General features: G+C 44.1%; 1 protein-coding gene across 7 annotated transcripts in view; it reads right to left on the bottom strand.

Annotated features, from left to right (window-relative positions):
* Window positions 1-18,763, bottom strand: part of LOC126295321 (zinc finger protein 93-like) — a 191,597-nt gene that overhangs the window by 56,584 nt on the left and 116,250 nt on the right. The window lies entirely within an intron of this gene.

The following is an 18,763-nucleotide window of genomic DNA, read 5'->3' as shown; positions in this document are numbered from 1 at the left end:
AATGTCAGCTGGTGCATGAGCTACCCCTATAGTATCTGAGTCCTGTCAATCCAGCTGCAGTCACATACTTTTCCCCAGAATGGAAAGGTGATGCCTTCCAGGTACCCAGTATGTCCATCACATTGGGCCTGGAAGATTGCAGACACAGGACAGCCTGGACGCTTCAGCATTTTCTTTCTATTCTAACTTCTGATTCTCTTTGAACTGTGTTGTATACACACTCCTGGAAATTGAAATAAGAACACCCAGGAAGGGGAAACTTTATTGACACATTCCTGGAGTCAGATACATCACATGATCACACTGACAGAACCACAGGCACATAGACACAGGCAACAGAGCATGCACAATGTCGGCACTAGTACAGTGTATATCCACCTTTCGCAGCAACGCAGGCTGCTATTCTCCCATGGAGACGATCGTAGAGATGCTGGATGTAGTCCTGTGGAACAGCTTGCCATGCCATTTCCACCTGGCGCCTCAGTTGGACCAGTGTTCGTGCTGGACGTGCCGACCGCGTGAGACGACGCTTCATCCAGACCCAAACATGCTCAATGGGGGACAGATCCGGAGATCTTGCTGGCCAGGGTAGTTGACTTACACCTTCTAGAGCACGTTGGGTGGCACGGGATACAAGCAGGCGTGCATTGTCCTGTTGGAACAGCAAGTTCCCTTGCCGGTCTAGGAATGGTAGAACGATGGGTTCGATGACGGTTTGGATGTACCGTGCACTATTCAGTGTCCCCTCGACGATCACCAGAGGTGTACAGCCAGTGTAGGAGATCGCTCCCCACACCATGATGCCGGGTGTTGGTCCTGTGTGCCTCGGTCGTATGCAGTCCTGATTGTGGCGCTCACCTGCACAGCGCCAAACACGCATACGACCATCATTGGCACCAAGGCAAAAGCGACTCATCGCTGAAGACGACACATCTCCATTTGTCCCTCCATTCACGCCTGTCGCAACACCACTGGAGGCGGGCTGCACGATGTTGGGGCGTGAGCGGAAGACGGCCTAACGGTCTGTGGGACTATAGCCCAGCTTCATGGAGACGGTTGTGAATGGTCCTCGCCGATACCCCAGGAGCAACAGTGTCCCTCATTTCCTGGGAAGTGGCGGTGCGGTCCCCTACGGCACTGCATAGGATCCTACAGTCTTGGCGTGCATCCGTGCGTCGCTGCGGTCCGGTCCCAGGTCGACGGGCACGTGCCCCTTCCGCCAACCACTGGCGACAATATCGATGTACTGTGGAGACCTCACGCCCCACGTGTTGAGCAATTCGGCGGTACGTCCACCCGGCCTCCCACATGCCCACTATACGCCCTCGCTCAAAGTCCGTCAACTGCACATACGGTTCACGTCCACACTGTCGCGGCATGCTACCAGTGTTAAAGACTGCGATGGAGCTCTGTATGCCATGGCAAAGTGGCTGACACTGACGGCGGCAGTGCACAAATGCTGCGCAGCTAGCGCCATTCGACGGCCAACACCGCGGTTCCTGGTGTGTCCGCTATGCCGTGCATGTGATCATTGCTTGTACAGCCCTCTCGCAGTGTCCGGAGCAAGTATGGTGGGTCTGACCCACTGGTGTCAATGTGTTTTTTTCCATTTCCAGGAGTGTAGTTTTGTTTGGCATAGTATCCAGGAAGTTTCGAGTGTTTGTTAACTATACATGGAATACAATTTTGAAACATAACTGGTATAATGGTGTTGTCAGTTTCCAGAAGTTAAGAGCTGAGTAACTAAATATTTTCTCAACTTTTTTTAGCTCAACTAGTTTCAATGTGTGTTTCCATTTGCATGGAAGTGAAGTAATTGAATATTAATAACGAAGAAGGAAATCCAAAAAATATGCAAGTAATGTTCCAAATAAATACTTCCCTATGTTTCTCAAAATACTAGAAGAAAAACTTTTTATTATTATTTTTATGCTATGACAGTATTTCATAAACAACCAAGAACAAGAAACAGAATTTCTGGAAAACTTCAAGGACAAATCAATTTTGGTGTTAATTACCAATGTTGTTAGAGGTCTCTATGTAGGTATCATATAATTACTTGGTCCTGGTATATGTCATACACTTATTCTTTACTCAACAGTTCAGCAGTTTTATTGGGGGGTAGATCCACAAACTATACACACAGTGTTGAAAGAAGTGCACAAGCATTTTTTCAACATACACAGTACAGCCTGGACAGTAACACTGCTGACAGTTTTCAATACAGTTGTCGAAAAGTTCGACACTATGGCAGTTGCCTCAACTTTATTTCTTCTCTCTATTCCCAAATCAAAGATTTGTCATCATGATCATTAGCCGTTCCTTATAGCACTGTGAAAGATGTTGCATCACGCTACACATACTACTAGAGCATTATCAGCGTGTTTGATGGCAGATTTGGAGACTGCTGTGAATAAAAGGTAGCATATAAAAGTCTTCATCACAGAAACATCATCAATATGATGCATGAAAGGTAAGTATTTTGTACATTTTTTTTATTATTAAAGTTTTGTTTGATGACTACTGAATCTCATCTACAATACTGAGTGAAAAGTACACCCAATTACTTGTTCAGTGTTTGGATTCCTACGCCACACAATAAGTCACATCCCAGCATTCTGCTAAGCTATTTTATATTGTCTTGCAGCAACGTTGGTTAGTGGTTGTGAATCTCTCCATTTGAAAAATTTACCCACACTATAAAAGCATGAATCATGGTGATACGACTGCTTTCTCCATTCCTCTGGTGTCACCATTGTCATCATCATCCATTTTGTGTTCTGAATTTGTATCACAACCAATTTCTATCAAGTAATCTTGAATATCAAGAACTGCATTAATCATTTACCCAAAATATATGCTGAAGTATGATTTACTTACTCTCAGAACTCACAGAGAATAATAAGTCTGTTCAGGCTGTTTTGAATGGTGATATGGACATAGCACATGCTCCACAATGTGAAATTAATTGCAAGACACTGACAGAAGTCACCATAATTGTTACACTGTAATAATACAATAACCATGAACTGATGATAAAAACGCCAGCTGAAGAATAACCATAAATCTCGTATAGTACATCTGCGAGACAGCAGACTTTATTCTGAATTTACTGAACGTCAAAATGTGCAAACAGCATCCTGCTTTAATGGCAACTGGTCATTACAATACACACCAAGTGGCTATAATTACACTGATGTTCCAAGTGCGCAATGTGGGCTGCATACATCGTAGGATGCTGAAACATTGTAGGATGTTCATTAATTGGTGTCTTCATGGAGAATGCTCAAAAGTAATAGTTCCATTTTGTGCCAACAGGTGAAAATATGGCAATGTCAGCAGTCAGTATGTGATGTCAATACAGAAAAAAAGGGGAGGAACAATCAGACAAATGATAATGGTGGTTTTAATATGTTTATTAGGATCTGATCAACAGTTACAATGTGGTCAAAATGGTCTCCTGACTCAGCAACATGTTGCATCTGTAACATGACATGGTCAACAGTTGCATACAGCATATACAGGGTGGAGAAAAATTGTGTCACTAAATTTTAACTCTGGATACCTGATGTCAGTAGGAACCAAAATTACTAATCTTGTGTAGGTCGACTACAGACCATTTTTATGCAAGTAAACTTGGCACAACACGTTCCTATTGACTGTGGGGTTGACCTGTTGCCTGACGTTCTGGACAATGCATGACCACAAATGCTTTAGCTGCCAGAGATAATGAGGTATCCAAAATGGCCTGAATGCTTTGTGGTAGCATGCCAGCCATCCATTCTGGGGGCAAACCCGCCAGGGTCCCGACATCAATTGTAGTTTCATGATAAGACATTCTGGGAACAAACCCGTTAATAGCTGTTAGTTCATGTACAGGAAGCATTTTACGAATTGTGTCAGCCCTAAAAAGCGACTTTTTTGTAGCTAGGACATGGTTTACTTAAAGCGACCCTCTGATGCGACAAGCTTGATAATGTCTAATGCTGTTTTGTTGAACTCTTTCAAATATTCCTGGCATTGCCTTGATGTGATTGGCGGCATGTTGAATGCAACATATCTTCGTTTCTAGGTGGTTCGCAACCGGTTGGATGAACTAGAACCTTGAAAACTTCCCATAGGAAAAAGAAAAGTGGTGTGGTGTCTGATGATCACAGGGGCCATGTCTCATGAGCACCTCTGCCAATTACCCATCCATTGAGGAGTTGATTTAAATATCTGTGCACAGCACGACTTCTGTGTAGGTTCCCTATCATGCTGCAACCACATGCAGAGCCATATGCCCATAGGAACATCTCTAGCAGGTCAGGTAGAGTTTCTGAGTTTCTTGCAGTAAGTGATGGTAATTTGCTACATTAAGTCAAGAAGGTAGATGGACTTGCCGAATCAGATAGTCACCCACAATGCTTGTCCAAATGTTCAGCAAAAATCGTTCCTGATGTCCGTGAACATATGTGATGTAAGATTTCCCCCTTGCCTCGTAATGAACATTTCGCGTGTTGTAAAGGCCATCCTGATGGAAGGTGCACTCATCAGTAAAGAACACACAGTATTTAGGTCTAGAACAAGGTGGTAACTAAATGGATGCTCGCCATCATCCCTCAATACCTCCCGGACTAACCAATTAGTCATTTCCATGTCGTATCAAACTGCTTGATTACTTTTTGTAGGTGCTTCCTCTAAATGCTCGAGAACAGACTCTTCCAATGCTCCGTCCAGTCGTGTTTGAGACCTTCCAGCATCACCATGATGCTAATGAGCCTGTTTCACCAAGTTGCCAGTGAATTGTCGTAAATGTTTGCAAGTATGAGTGGCGTCTTGGTTGATACCGTTCCTCATAGAACCATCAAGCTTCATGCTCATTATCATCGGATAGATCATAAAAAAACTGCATCTCACTGTTTTTCAAACGAATACTGTGCCACCATGATTACTGTGTGACTAAATCGCAAGTCACGTGTGCACTCCGAAGAGAAACTTACGTGTGAATGCCTCTGATGTGAGGTGAAGACAAACAGTAAGACCTATTCAATACATTCGCGTATCAAGTTTGGGAGTGATGGGACAAGCAACTACAACTGCCATGGGAATAGGACATCTTCCTCTCCGTGCTGCATCTTCTAATTCACCTGTTTCTTCATCTTTCTTGATCGTATTCTTTAGCACATTTATTGACATGGGACCTCGTCACAACTGCTTTTTCAGAGAGATTTCTGCAAGGCAGTGCCCGTAATTGCTGCTGTTGTTATAAAACAACTTCACCAGCAAAGCATGGCCTCCCTTATCAGTAGCCACTGCATTTCATATGGAAGACAAACCTTAACTCTCAGTAGAAGAAAGAAAGAAAGATACAAGTTTTTTCCCTCGAGATTCTCGAGTCAAAAACCCATTTTCTCAGGGGAAAATAAAATTTTTGGCGGGTGAAATTGTATTTTACATGTTAAGCGACGATACATTTTCCATTGGAGCTGTAAAATTGATCAATCCGTTGAATTGTGAACGATTTACACACTACCATTGAACTTTGTTGCACTTCAGGGAACACAATGTAGCAACAAACAAAGCGTTTTTGAAAGATCTATGATACACAGCAACATGTACACTTCATATTTTCGGATTATGAATGCATAAACACGAATTCTGGCAAATACACCATGGTAGCTTCTGAAGCCTCGAGATTGTCACCTGCTTTCCTTATCCAATCAAACTGATGTGATGTGATGTGATCTTATCAGCCAATGATAGCAGATATTCAGAGCATACGAAATTGGATGGGGTCATCCAATAAGATCACTAAAGAAGCGCAAACACACCAATAGAAAACGTAGTCATTTAAATTAGTACACACACACAGTATAACAACAAGAAAAGCTAAGCTTTCACATATAATATTGACAGAATATTTTCGCTGTTTTTTCTTTCGAGGCTATGTTTAGGCAGGATCCTAAGAGCACCTGATTGCAGCAGCTGAATATTCCTGACAAGCACGATTACCAATTTCACTGCAGTGCCACGGGCACTCCGTGGGCTACCTGGAAATACATGTTCTGTTGAACACTTCGAATTTTCCCAGAGCAAAGCCATTTATGTGTAAAAGACAACTAATTTTTGCCAGATTTCTGCATAATCTGTATAATCCGTAATCAATGAAAGAACTAAAATAAATATGAAATAGTAACCTCAAAACGTGTTTTTTTAGTGTGGGTTGCCTTTTTAAGTAAGATCAAACACATATGTGACAGTAAAGTTTTAAATAGTAGCATAAATGGATGATCTTCTAGGTCCAAATTTTTTCTATGCAGCTAGTCCTTAGCATTGATTACTGAAATTCATTGCACATTCACATACTTAATGTAATCGATCTTGCATAAAAGGAAATTTACTTTGAAATATCGCTTCTTGAAGCCAACATTTACAATATTCTCCCACAACCTGTCAGAAATGCAACCAGTTGTTATACCACACTTATCAAAATGAGGCCCAGAAGAAAGACATTGTAACAATTTATTATTATCAAGTATTGCATAGTCTTTGACACTGCTGCTGGCAGATGATTGTGTGCATTGTTTTATTGTTTTAATGGCCCATTTTCCTTGTAACTAAAGTTTTATTTTGGTGTTAGTCTCTCAATTATGTTTTACTGCTGCAGTACTCTTCTGCAGTGGCGAGCAAAAGTAAATTTTTTTTGTCAGAGTCTCAGTTCTTACCAACCAAAATTACAAAAATTTTAGTGAAAACTAACATAATGAAAAATTCCCAGAATTTAAAAAATCCTGGTTTTTCTCTGATTTCTCCGTTGTCCTAAGGGGTATACACTCTTTAATCTTTCATCTAACAATCGCTTCACAAAAGAAGAAAACATGTCACCGAGTGGCAACCACCATGTGAAGATCAAAACAGGAAACATTTCACATTCTGACTGCTTATAGGGTGGTATTTTCACCTAGTGCCAGAATGTGGAACTATTACTTTTTCTGCCTACTCCATGTGCCCACTGGTTAATGAACACATGAAGAACGTTTCAGCATCCTGCGATGTATATGCCCACTCTGAACACTGTCAGTTTAATTATGACCACCTGATATAATACCACGTTATTAAATACTTTTAGTTCCTCATACCTCATTTCAAATTTTCACTGGGTATGTCTTTTATACTGGCTCTGCTCTTGTACAAACTGCTATTCAACTTTCGTTAACCTGTTTGTAGGAATTTAATAATATTAATATTTGTGCACTGTTTGAAGTTATTTTATTTTAGTTGTCGATCTCTGTGGTGTATCTTTGGCATTGGTCCATAACATTTGTTTCAGATATATATATATATGTTTGCCGACTGGGAGAATGTGCTATGGCCTGCAGATCCCTCACTGCTACTAGTGTGTTTGTTTGAGCGATTCAGTTAAATAAGTTAGTCTGGCTTTCTGCCCAGGTTGGAAGTGATGTTCCTTGTATAATAATGCACAGGAAGTTGAAATCGCTGAATGTTTATCATCCTTCCCCCACAGAATCATTTCCTCCTCCTCTCGCTCTTTCATGCAAACAACTTGTGATGAAGAGTAAATATAAAGCACCACTGATTGAAACTTTCCAGTTTTGGTGAGGTTTGTTTACTGGACAGTGTACATCATCCATGTAGATATACTTGCACATTATTTTATACCCTTTAGTCTAAATGTCTTAAGCAAATATACTTCCATTGTCATTAAGCAAAATGTTTGAAGACTGTCACTTTATTGGTTAATAGTATTAGGTGCTTAGGGTGTTACACACAGTGTCAATGGTATCTTACAGAATAAATTTTTCTTCAAGAAGAAAACAATGAAATGGCCTTGCACCTAAATTCCTCAGTGACAAGTTAAGGCACAATATTATATTACACTGTTTGCTGTCATTTGTGTTCAAAAAATATTGCTTGTCAGATACCTCTGTAGGTACATTTCTTATACACCTGCCTCCAGGTGGAACAAGTTATACAGCATAGAGGCCCAGTGAACCCCTGTTACAGATGGCTCAGAAGACTAAGTAAAGAGATAGCTTTGTGTCTTTGTGAATGTACAATGGAAGTCATTAATATATACAGGGTGTCCCACTTATCTTGACCACCCTAAAAAACTGTTTGTCTGGATGCAAATTACAAAATGTTTAGAGCAAATGTTCTTCGGCCATCAGGAGGACATCAATCAACATGATTTCCTTCATTGTAGCTTTGTTTTTTACAACAGCAGTATGACTTTTTTGAATGACATCCTGTATTTCTTATTCGGTAATTCATTTCCTCTTCTAAGGACCTATTCAAAAATGAACCACACTGTACCATTCACTGAAATACAACGTTCTTAATTACATAACACACCTCTGATATTGACGCTCCCAGCTCTTAGTGCACGTACTTGGGGTAATGGGACACATTCACATGCTAATGTTGACAGAGGACAAATGTAAACATAAGTAGAATGCACACCTATCATTCCATCAACCATCGTCAGTTGAAAAGTTGTGTGAATAGAATTTACACCAATGAAGAGAAGGTAGAAATGCTGCTCATTTACGGGGAATGTAAGTTACCAGAACAGTAATTGATGAGAGGATGGGAAGGAAGAAGAGAGGTAGGGGGCTAAGGTAGTAGGGGAAGGGGAGTTACGAGTTTCATAGTTGGAGGGAGGTAAGGGGAAAACGGTGGAAAGTATGCAAAGGGGAAAGTGGGGAATAAGGAAGGGGAAGTGCTTGGAGAAGGGCTTGGATGGAGGAAGGGGAACAGGGGAGGGGCTGCGGTAGAGACAAAGCTCAAGGGTGAAGGGGTACAGTAAGGTGAAGGTGCAAGGATATTGGAGTGGTGTGGGATGGGGTGTGAGATGTAAAAGTGGCTGACTATTTTTTGTTGCTGAATACTTTCAGTCAATGTCTTCATCAGCCACTGTCAGGATGCAAATACTGTAAGAGTGTGCTGTGCACAGATAATAAAAGATACCCACAGCCTGCTGCTGAGCTAATAACAAAACATAATGAGAGTTAGAGGTAGATTAATACTTACACATTTCTTTTATGCACAAGCATTTTAAACAATTCTGATGTATGCGACCTTTCGAACATATTAGTTGTTGTAGCATAATGTAATGGGCGCAGTAGGACCAGGGGCATGTGGCAGAGGATGCTTGGTCTTAGCTGGATGCTGATGCTCATATTAGTGTGGCAAGGTGTAAGGGTGCTTGGAATAGGTGGTATTACATTCAAAATTATCAGCAGCACAGGAGGAGGCAGGCTGATTCCATTTGCCTTTGCCTCCAGTACCATCCTATACCTTTAACATATACTTTGTTAGATATGCAAAAAGGTGGCACACACGCCAAAGAGGAGGAAAAAATAATGGAGCTGCAACATTTATGTTGTTAAAACTAGGGTCCAATGAAATAGATATAAATCGAGTGGCAAAATAACAATAGTATGCTACAAAAAAAGAAAAACATGGTGAATAGTGTGAACAAGGTCAGAACGCAAAGTTGTGCTTTACGTCAGTAATAAAAAGTGGTACTGCCATCTCCAGACAAGATGAGAGGAAATACAGTTCTGAAAATCGTAAGTAATTACCTTCTTACATACAATATCTCGATGTGAAGTGTTTAATAATAAAAAAATAACAAAACTGTAACGTTATAGAACCCATTCATGAGGCCTTAGAACAAGAAAAGGGCGAAACGCAATTGGGATTAATAAATGAAGTGTCAGCAGGAAAAGGCAGTTTTATTTACAAAACAAGTACAGCTATTATTATTTCCAATTATATTGAAGTTGGGATGACTGACACACACACACACACACAAAGAAAAAAATCGTGGCATGATGTAAAAAACAGTTCTATGCACCATACAGTTTGGAAAGTGTAGATCTGTGCCTAATAAGTACCCAAACGTGGACGAAACATAGGAGTGAAGCTAAATAATAATAATAATAATAATAATAATAATAATAATAAAAGTAATACAGGTCACGAAAATATATTTACAGCAACTGAAATAGTTCACTCGCTTCTAAGGGGAACATCAAAGGCTAAGGACATCAAGTTATGTATCAACACTCCCTGCTGTAGCAGCAGTATGCTGTTCAAGAAAACCTACTGCTTGAATACCAGTAGGTTTAAGTATGATATCGAACATGGAGTTCTACTCAGAGGTAGTATCTGAAAACCACCAATTTAGTGATACCAGAGTAATACTATCCATGGATGAATGACATTGACTATGTCTTGTATCAATTGAGTTTTTGGCCTTTTCCACAGAAGTGTTTGCTCTCCCTTGACGATGCAGGTGATCATACTCTATTAGTGTAGGGGACTTCCTTGGTACAGTTAAGATATTTAGCAACATAGTGTTTGTTTTGTTTTGCTTCGGGGCGCGAAAACAACTAGGATCACACCCGACCACATCAGAACTATACAATACGAACACACACACACACACACACTCACACACACACACACACACACACACACACACACACACACACACACACACACACACACACACACACACACACACACACACACACACACACACATACACAGAGAGAGAGAGAGAGAGAGAGAGAGAGAGAGGTTAAAAACGACTACATGTTAATTTCAAACGACCGAAGAGAAGACAGCTAATAACAGACGTGGAGAAAGGTCAGAAAGGTCTATAAAATAAGCCATAGAGAAATGGAGGTCATGAACTAAAAATTATATGGCTTTCACCATATTGCTACAAAGGATAAAAAGTAAAATTCATTTGGCAGCCCTCGCGTCATTAGTTGAAATGGCTGTTAACTGAGATGGCAAACACAGACGAGAATGTAAGTGGTATAAAAAATGGCATTCCATCAGGAAATGGCAGACCATCAAAGGTTGGGTGCAATTAGTATAAAGTGGTGGGGGAGTGCCACTTAACAAATGGAGATGGTTAAACAGACAGTGCCCAACATGCAAGCTAGCTAAAAATGATCTCATGGTGAGAGGGCTGAGAGATCATCCAAGCTGCTGGAAGAGGCATAATAACCCGGAGCTTGTTCCCATGAAGGAAGGACCCATGGTGATGCCAAAGTGACAGCACCTGCTGACAGACGGCAACACAGATTAGGAGGAAATGGAAGACCTAGTGGGTCAAGGTAAAAGGACTGCAGCTTTCGCAGCAGCATCACTAGCTGTGTTTTCTGTCAGACTGATGAGACGAGGAACCATCAAACATCACAGTGGCTTCATCAATCATTAGCAAGTGACAGGTTTCCTGGATCCGTTGCACTAAGGAATGGGCACTGTACAGCACACAGATACTTTGAAGGTCACTGAAAGAGTCAGAGCAGATGATTCAATTGGAAATCTGGCGTTGCTGGATTTGATGTACTGCGTGGCCTGATACAGGGCGAAGAGCTTTGCTGTAAATACTGAGGAGCATTCCGGAAGCCAATTCCGAAAAACGTTGGTGCCAATAATGAAGGCACACCTGACACCACGGTCAGTCCGAGAGCCATCAGTGTACACAAAGGTACTATTGTGAAATTCCACGTGAAGGTCGTGATACTGAAGGCAGTAGAGTGAGGCCGGAGGAGTGTCCTTATGAAGTGAATGGAGGCCGAAGTTAACATGGGCCGTTGTATGTAGCCACAGGGGTGACATGTTTACACCCAAAGGGAAAGTTGCAGATAGTGTGAAGTTAAACTGCCAGAGCAAGTGCCCAAAGCGAACTTCAGGTGGTAACAGATATGAGGGATGTGCCCCATACTGGCGATCAAAGGAGTTATCGAAAAAGGAGGCACAGGATGGGTGGCCATGCATGGCAGACAAATCATATCTACTAAGAAGGATGTCATGGCGGTAGGATAGCGGGAATTGGCCAGCTTCTGCAAACACTCTCAACCAGGCTAGTGTACAAGGCAGCAGTGGCCAAATGAATGCCATGATGATGGATAGTATTGAGACAGCATAAGAGGCACAGACTGCATAAACGAACAATAGTCTATTTTCAAATGGACAAGGGACTGATAAAAACAGAGGAGAGTGGTTCGCTCTGGAGGGCCTGTGTACAGCAGTCTGCCAGGTAAGACACATAAAAGGACCAAAAAAGTTTCATATCGAGCAGGAGCCCCAGGAATTTCGTAGTTTCAATTAATGGAGGAGCAACAGGTGCAAGATGTAGAGACAGTGGAAGAAACCAATTACACAGCCAGAAATTCATACAAACGGTTTTGTCAGTGGAAACACGAAAGTCACAGTTGATGCTCCATGAGTAAAGACGATCGAGAAATCACTGAAGATGCTGGTCAATGAGGCACATCCTTGGAGAGTTGCTATAGATGGCAAAATCGTCAACGAAAGAGGGAGTCGGAATGCCCGGCGGGAGACAGGTGGTTATAAGGTTAATGGTGATAGTAAAGAGGAGAAGCTCAGGACAGAACCCTGAGGCACGCCGTTTCTCTGGATAAAGATGTATGAGAAAGCAGAATCTACATGTACATTGAAGGTTTTTTAAAAATTCCTGAAAGAAATGGGGCAGGTCGCCATGGAAGCCTCATGTGTAGAGAGTATGCAAGATACCAGTCCTGCTCCAGGTGTCTTAAGCTTTCTCCAAACCGAAAAACACGCCCACAGCCTGGGATTTCGGTAGAAAACTATTCATGACATTGGTGGACAAAATGATGAGATCAACTGCAGAATGGCGCGGTCGAAATCCACACTGTGCAGTGGTTAGTAAATTGCGAGACTAGACCTACCATATCAGCTAGGCCTGGATCATAAGTTCCATCACCTTGCAAACACAGCTGGTGAGAAAATGGAGCAATAGCTAGAAGGGAGGTATTAGTCCTTACAGGCTTAGGTATGGGTAGGAGAGTGGCTTCAGGCCAGCATCTGGGAAATGTGCCCCCTGCCCACATGCAGTTGTATGTGTGAAGCAGAAAGTGCTTGCCTGTAAGAGAAAGGTGCTGCAACAGCTGAATGCAAACATCGTTTGGCCCTGGGGCAGAGGATCGGGATGAAGTGAGAGCATGATCCAGTTCCATCATAATAAATGCGACATTGTTGTACTCACGATTCTGGGAAGATAGGGATATCGCCCAAGCCACGTCCACTCCTTTCTGACTGAGAAGGGCAGGGTGTTAGTGGGAGCAGCTCGAAAACTCCGCAAAATGACGGACCAAAATGTTGGAGATAGCAATAGGATCCACAATGATATCGTCGACTACTGACAGGCCGGAAATTCGGGAATGGACCTTGGTCCCAGAGAGCCGAAGAGGTTGACCTACACGGTGGAAAAGGGAGTGGAAGAATGAAAAGAATTAGTGAATGAAATCCAGCTAACTTCTTTGCTTTTCCAAAGAATTCCACAACACTGTGCACGCAACTGTTCATATAGAATATAGTTTGCCACTGTAGGATGATGGTTAAAAACGCGGAGAGCTCATCACCATGTGTGAATTGCATCACAGCACCCATCAGTCCACCAAGGGATTGGGATTGGGACGTGCCATGGAAATGCAACAAATGGGACATTCTATGGTGATGTTTGTAAGATACTCTACCTGGTCATCACAACTGCGGAAAAGATGTTTGTTGAAGATCGACAGGGAGGAGTAAAGCTTCCAGTCAGTGTTAGTAACCTGCCATTTGGATGTGCACACATGTGGGGCAGGAGTCAGCAATCGAGATGGCACACCAGAAATGATAGCTCGAGTCAGAGAGCTAGGCAGTGCAGCAGGATAGGTCCAAATGGGAATAGTCTAAGAGGAATGTGGATGTTCCTGTGTTAAGGCAGAAGAGTTTAAGTTGACTGAGGGCAAGAGGGCACCACTCAGAGATTCTTGGAGAACCCTGAAGGCAATGGTGCACATTGAAGTCACCAAGCACCAGGAAGGGGTGAGATAGCTAACAAATAAGCTGGAGGAAGTCTGTACAGGTGACATCGAATGATGGAGGGATGCAAAGAGAAAATGTGAAGCGAGGAAGGAAAACGCGAACTGCAACAGCTTGAAGATGGGTATTCAGGGAGATGGATTGACTATGAACATCGTCCCGTGTGAGGAGCATGACTCTCCACTAGATGGAATGCCATCCTGGGGGAGGGGTGGGGGATGTGAAGATCAAGACAGACTAGGAAGAACTGCAAGAGCTCACAGCAGCTGTGAGGACACAATTTTGTTTCCTGAGATTGGAGAACAAATGGACACTCCAATTCTAAGAGCAGCCATAAATCCTCTTTGCTGGATAAAAGACCACAAACATCGCATTATAAACGAGTCATGACGAGGAAATACTGAACAGGTGTCACCTCGGCACCTGCCGAGGCCATCCTTTGAAGATTCTTTGCTATAGGGCAAGAGGCAGGAGGATCCTGATCCAAGAGGTCTACAGAAGCGTCGGCATTCTCATTCTGCAGAGTCCAGGGCAGATAAACGGTTGGTGTTGTGCAACGGCATAACGGAGGGCGGCCGGGCGAGGGTACCACATGGTAACACCATTGAAGAGGATCCTTGAGTCATTAAATGAGAAGATCGTTTGCTTTTGTTAGCAATCTCCGAGTCTTTCCAGTTGGCAGAGGAAGGCTCAGATGTTGGTTGGCTGGATGGATGGATGTAGGAAGTCTTCTGCCCTTTCTGGCCTGCCAGTTGTGTAGCTGGTGATGTCGCCCCATGAGGCGAGAGTTCGGTAGCGTGTTGCACAGCTGGAGGAGGAGATGTGGACGCTACCATGATTCTCAGCAATTTCAAAACTGCGGCGCTAAATTTGAAGTCACATGTCTGCGTCGCCATGTCCTTTCTGGAGGGAAAGGTAACAAGAAAAGTGCTGTAGGTGCCGGACGGTAGAACACACGATTTCTGACTAGCAAACAACTTGTGAGTGACTGGGTAAGGCATTTTTTTTCCTTCACCGTGATCTCCTCGACAGCCTGCTCATTGAGATACATGGAACAACTGTGGGAGGAGGCAATATGGTCGCCATCACAGTTGATGCAGTGAGGAGGAGGAGGAGGTGTGGTCGCCATTGCAGTTTATGTAGTGAGGAGAAGGAGGCGGACAATTGCCCTCGTGAGAATATCTACCACAGGTTACACATTGAGTGTCAACAGGACTCTCAAGAGTGGTTGTAAAAATGACACTGGTAGTAGCGCATCAGATTCAGAATATATGGTCTGATTGTGATGACTTCATAACCTGCTTTGAACACTGACGGAAGAACACTTTTTTCATCACTCGATCGACTGCAGTGACACACTGATCAGAAAGGTACGTGTGGATTTCTCCCTAGTCAGACCATCGAGCAGTCTGGTGTAAACAACACCATATGAAGAATCCAGCATTCGATGTGCCTCGACATGAACTGAATAGCCATGGAGGAGCAAAACTGCCAGCAGTCGTGCTTGAAATCAGATGTAGTCTCTAAAAGCAAAGTGTTATTGTGTAAATAAGAGCAGGATTTCACATGCCCAGCAATTGCATAAACACCTTTCTGAATAATAAAGAGATTTACTGTAGCAAAGGACTGACCGCCTTCCATAAGGGAAACCACGAGAAACCATGGCGCCTCACTTTGGTTACGTTTCATAGTCACTGATTGTGAAGATGATTGACTCATTGCGAGAAAATCCCCCATGATTGCCAGCATCTCCGATGGCATGCTCCTGCCAGCTGGGAGACCCCTTCCGAAGGTGGTGCACCCACCTTAGGTGATCATTCACGCCAGCCCGAGTGGCCGAGTAGTTCTAGGCGATACACTCTGGGGCTGCGTGACTGCTACAGTCGCAGGTTCGAATCCTGCCTTGGGCATGGATGTGTGTGATGTCCTTAGGTTAGTTAGGTTTAAGTAGTTCTAAGTTCTAGGGGACTGATGATCTAAGAAGTAAAGTCCCATAGTGCTCAGAGCCATTTGAACCACCCCCCCTTTTTTTATCGTTCACACCTCAGGTCACATCTCCCAAACTCCTGACAGAGGGACCAATCGGCAATTTGGGAAGTTAGCTGATCAGATAATCACCACTCCCTGGGCATGACCTGTAACAGGGGGTACGTGCAAACCCTACATGTTGACCCGGAGCTGGGAATTATACGTTACCCATTCACCTGTTACATGTCAGACACAAGTTTTTTTTTGTGGTTTTAGGGCGCACAACTACAATGGTCATTAGCGCCCTGACTAAGTTAGGAATGCACCGCGAGGTACAAGGTTAAAACAGCAACTAAAAGGGATAACACTATAAAAGACGTATTAACAGGCATAGGATTAAAAAACTACAGCATAATCAAACGTCCTTAGACAGGTGTGTCAAGTTGATAAAATGAAGAACGCGAGCAGCTGATCCTGGGTCATCCGCTAAAATGGCATCCAGAGTACAAGGCAGGCCAAGATCAAGACACAGTGTAGTAAAATCCAGACAGGACATTAAAATGTGGCGGACTGTCAGCAATTCCCCATATGGACAGAACGGAGCCGGCGCTGCCGTCAGCAGATGGCGATGGCTGAACCGGCAGTGTCCAATTCGTAGCCGGGCCAAAACGACCTCCTCCCGCCGAGGACGTGAGGAGGACGTCCAAGCTGCGGGAAGAGGTTTCAAGGCCCGAAGCTTGTTGTCCATAAGTGCAGCCCAATTGGCATGCCACAGCGATAAAATGCACTGACAAATGACCGTGCTCCAATCTGATGAAGGGACACAACCAGAAGCTGTCCGAGGCTGGAGGACCGCAGCCTTGGCCGTGGCATCTGCAGCTTCGTTCCCAGGGATATGGACATGGCCAGGAACCCACATAAAGCTAACTGGAGATCCGTCGTCCACCAGCTGCTGAAGAGAGCGTTGGATCCAGTGCACGAAAGGGTGAACAGGATACGGATCACTGAGGCTCTGGATGGCGCTCATAGAATCGGAGCAGATGTCATAAGCAGAATGTCGGTGGCGGCAGATGTAAAGAACAGCCTGGTAGAGGGCAAAGAGCTCAGCTGTGAAGACCGAACAATGGCCATGTAGCCGGTATTTGAAACTTTGTGCCCCGACAATAAAAGAACACCCGACCCCGTCATTGGCCTTAGAGCCATCTGTATAAATGAAGGACATATTAATGAACTTCGAACGAAGTTCGACAAAACGGGAGTGGTATACCGAACTGGGGGTAACCTCCTTTGGGAGCGAGCTAAGGTCAAGGTGAAAGCGAACCTGAGCCTGGAGCCTGGAGCCAAGGTGGGGTGTGGCTCTCGCCCACTCTAAAGGTTGGAGGGAGTGAAAAATCAAGGTGTTGAAGGAGGCGACGAAAGCGAACTCCAGGGGATAGCAGGGCAGAGACATACAACCCATATTGACGGTCGAGAGTCGTCAAAAAAGGAACGATACGATGGGTGGTCGGGCATTGACAGTAGCCGACAGGTGTAACGACAAAGCAGTATATCACGCCGGTAGGTGAGTGGCAATTCACCGGCTTCACCATGAAGACTCTCGACGGAACTAGTATAAAACGCTCCGATCGCAAGCCGTAAACCCCGATGTTGTATGGAGTTGAGGCGGCGTAAGATGGACGGCCGTGCAGAGGAGTATACAAAGCACCCATAATCCAGCTTGGAACCGACGATCGACCAATATAGGTGAAGTAGGACGGTTCGATCCGCTCCCCACGACGTGCCACTGAGAACACGGAGGACATTTAGAGAACGGGTACAACGGGCAGCCAAATATACACATGTGGAGACCAGCTAATCCTGTCAAATGTAAGACCTAAAAATTTTGTTGTATCCACGAATGGGAGAGCAACGGGACCGAGTTGTAAGGATGGTCGAAGAAACTCTTTGTAGCGCCAGAAGTTAATACAGACCGTTTTCTCGGCAGAAAAACGGAATCCATTGGCGACACTCCAGGAGTAAAGATGGTCAAGAGAACGCTGAAGACAGCGCTCCAGGAAACATGTACGCTGCGCGCTGCAATAGATGGTAAAATCGTCCACGAAAAGGGAGCCTGATACATCACCTGGGAGGCAATCCATTATTGGATTGATCGCTATGACGAAGAGAGCAACGCTCAAAACAGAGCCCTGTGGCACCCCACTCTCCTGGCGAAAGGTGTCTGACAGGACAGAACCCACACGTACCCTGAACTGTCGATCCATTAAAAAGGAACGAATAAAAAAAGGGAGGCGACCGCGAAAGTCCCATGTATGCATGGTGCGGAGAATGCCCTCCCTCCAACAGGTGTCGTAAGCCTTTTTGCACGGGCAAGTGCATTTTCGAGTTCCCGCTTGGTGAATGGGGCATTGTAACTTTCACGATTCGAGGAGTGGAAGTTAGGTGGCCGAGTCTCCTCTGCTTGTTTTCGGGGGAGGAAGGCAGGGGGGTAATGAGTGGAGCTCGAAACCTCTGCGAAAAAGTGGCCGAAGGCATTGGAGACATCCTCAGGGGCCACAAGGACGTCATTCGCGACCGTCAAGCCAGAAACTGGCGAGTGGACCTTAGTGCCAGATAGCCAGCGCAGGCTACCCCAGACAACAGAAGAAGGAGTAAAACTGTTGAAGGTGCTTGTGAAAGCAGCCCAGCTGGCTTTCTTGCTTTCTTTAAAAATACGACGACACTGTGCACGTAATCGTTTATAATTGATACAATTCGCCACTGTAGGGTGGCCTTTAAAGGTGCGTAAAGCACGTCGACGAGCACGTAAAGCATCTCTACATGCTGCGGTCCACCAGAGGACCGGTACGCGGCATAGAGAAGTAGTAGTGCGAGGGATGGAATATTCAGCAGCAGTGAGAATGACTTCCGTGAGGTGTGT

This window comes from Schistocerca gregaria, chromosome 11, assembly GCF_023897955.1.
Source record: "Schistocerca gregaria isolate iqSchGreg1 chromosome 11, iqSchGreg1.2, whole genome shotgun sequence".
NCBI classification, from domain to species: domain Eukaryota; kingdom Metazoa; phylum Arthropoda; class Insecta; order Orthoptera; family Acrididae; genus Schistocerca; species Schistocerca gregaria.
Note: the sequence above shows the minus strand (reverse complement) of the source record. Positions and strands in the feature narration are given on the sequence as shown.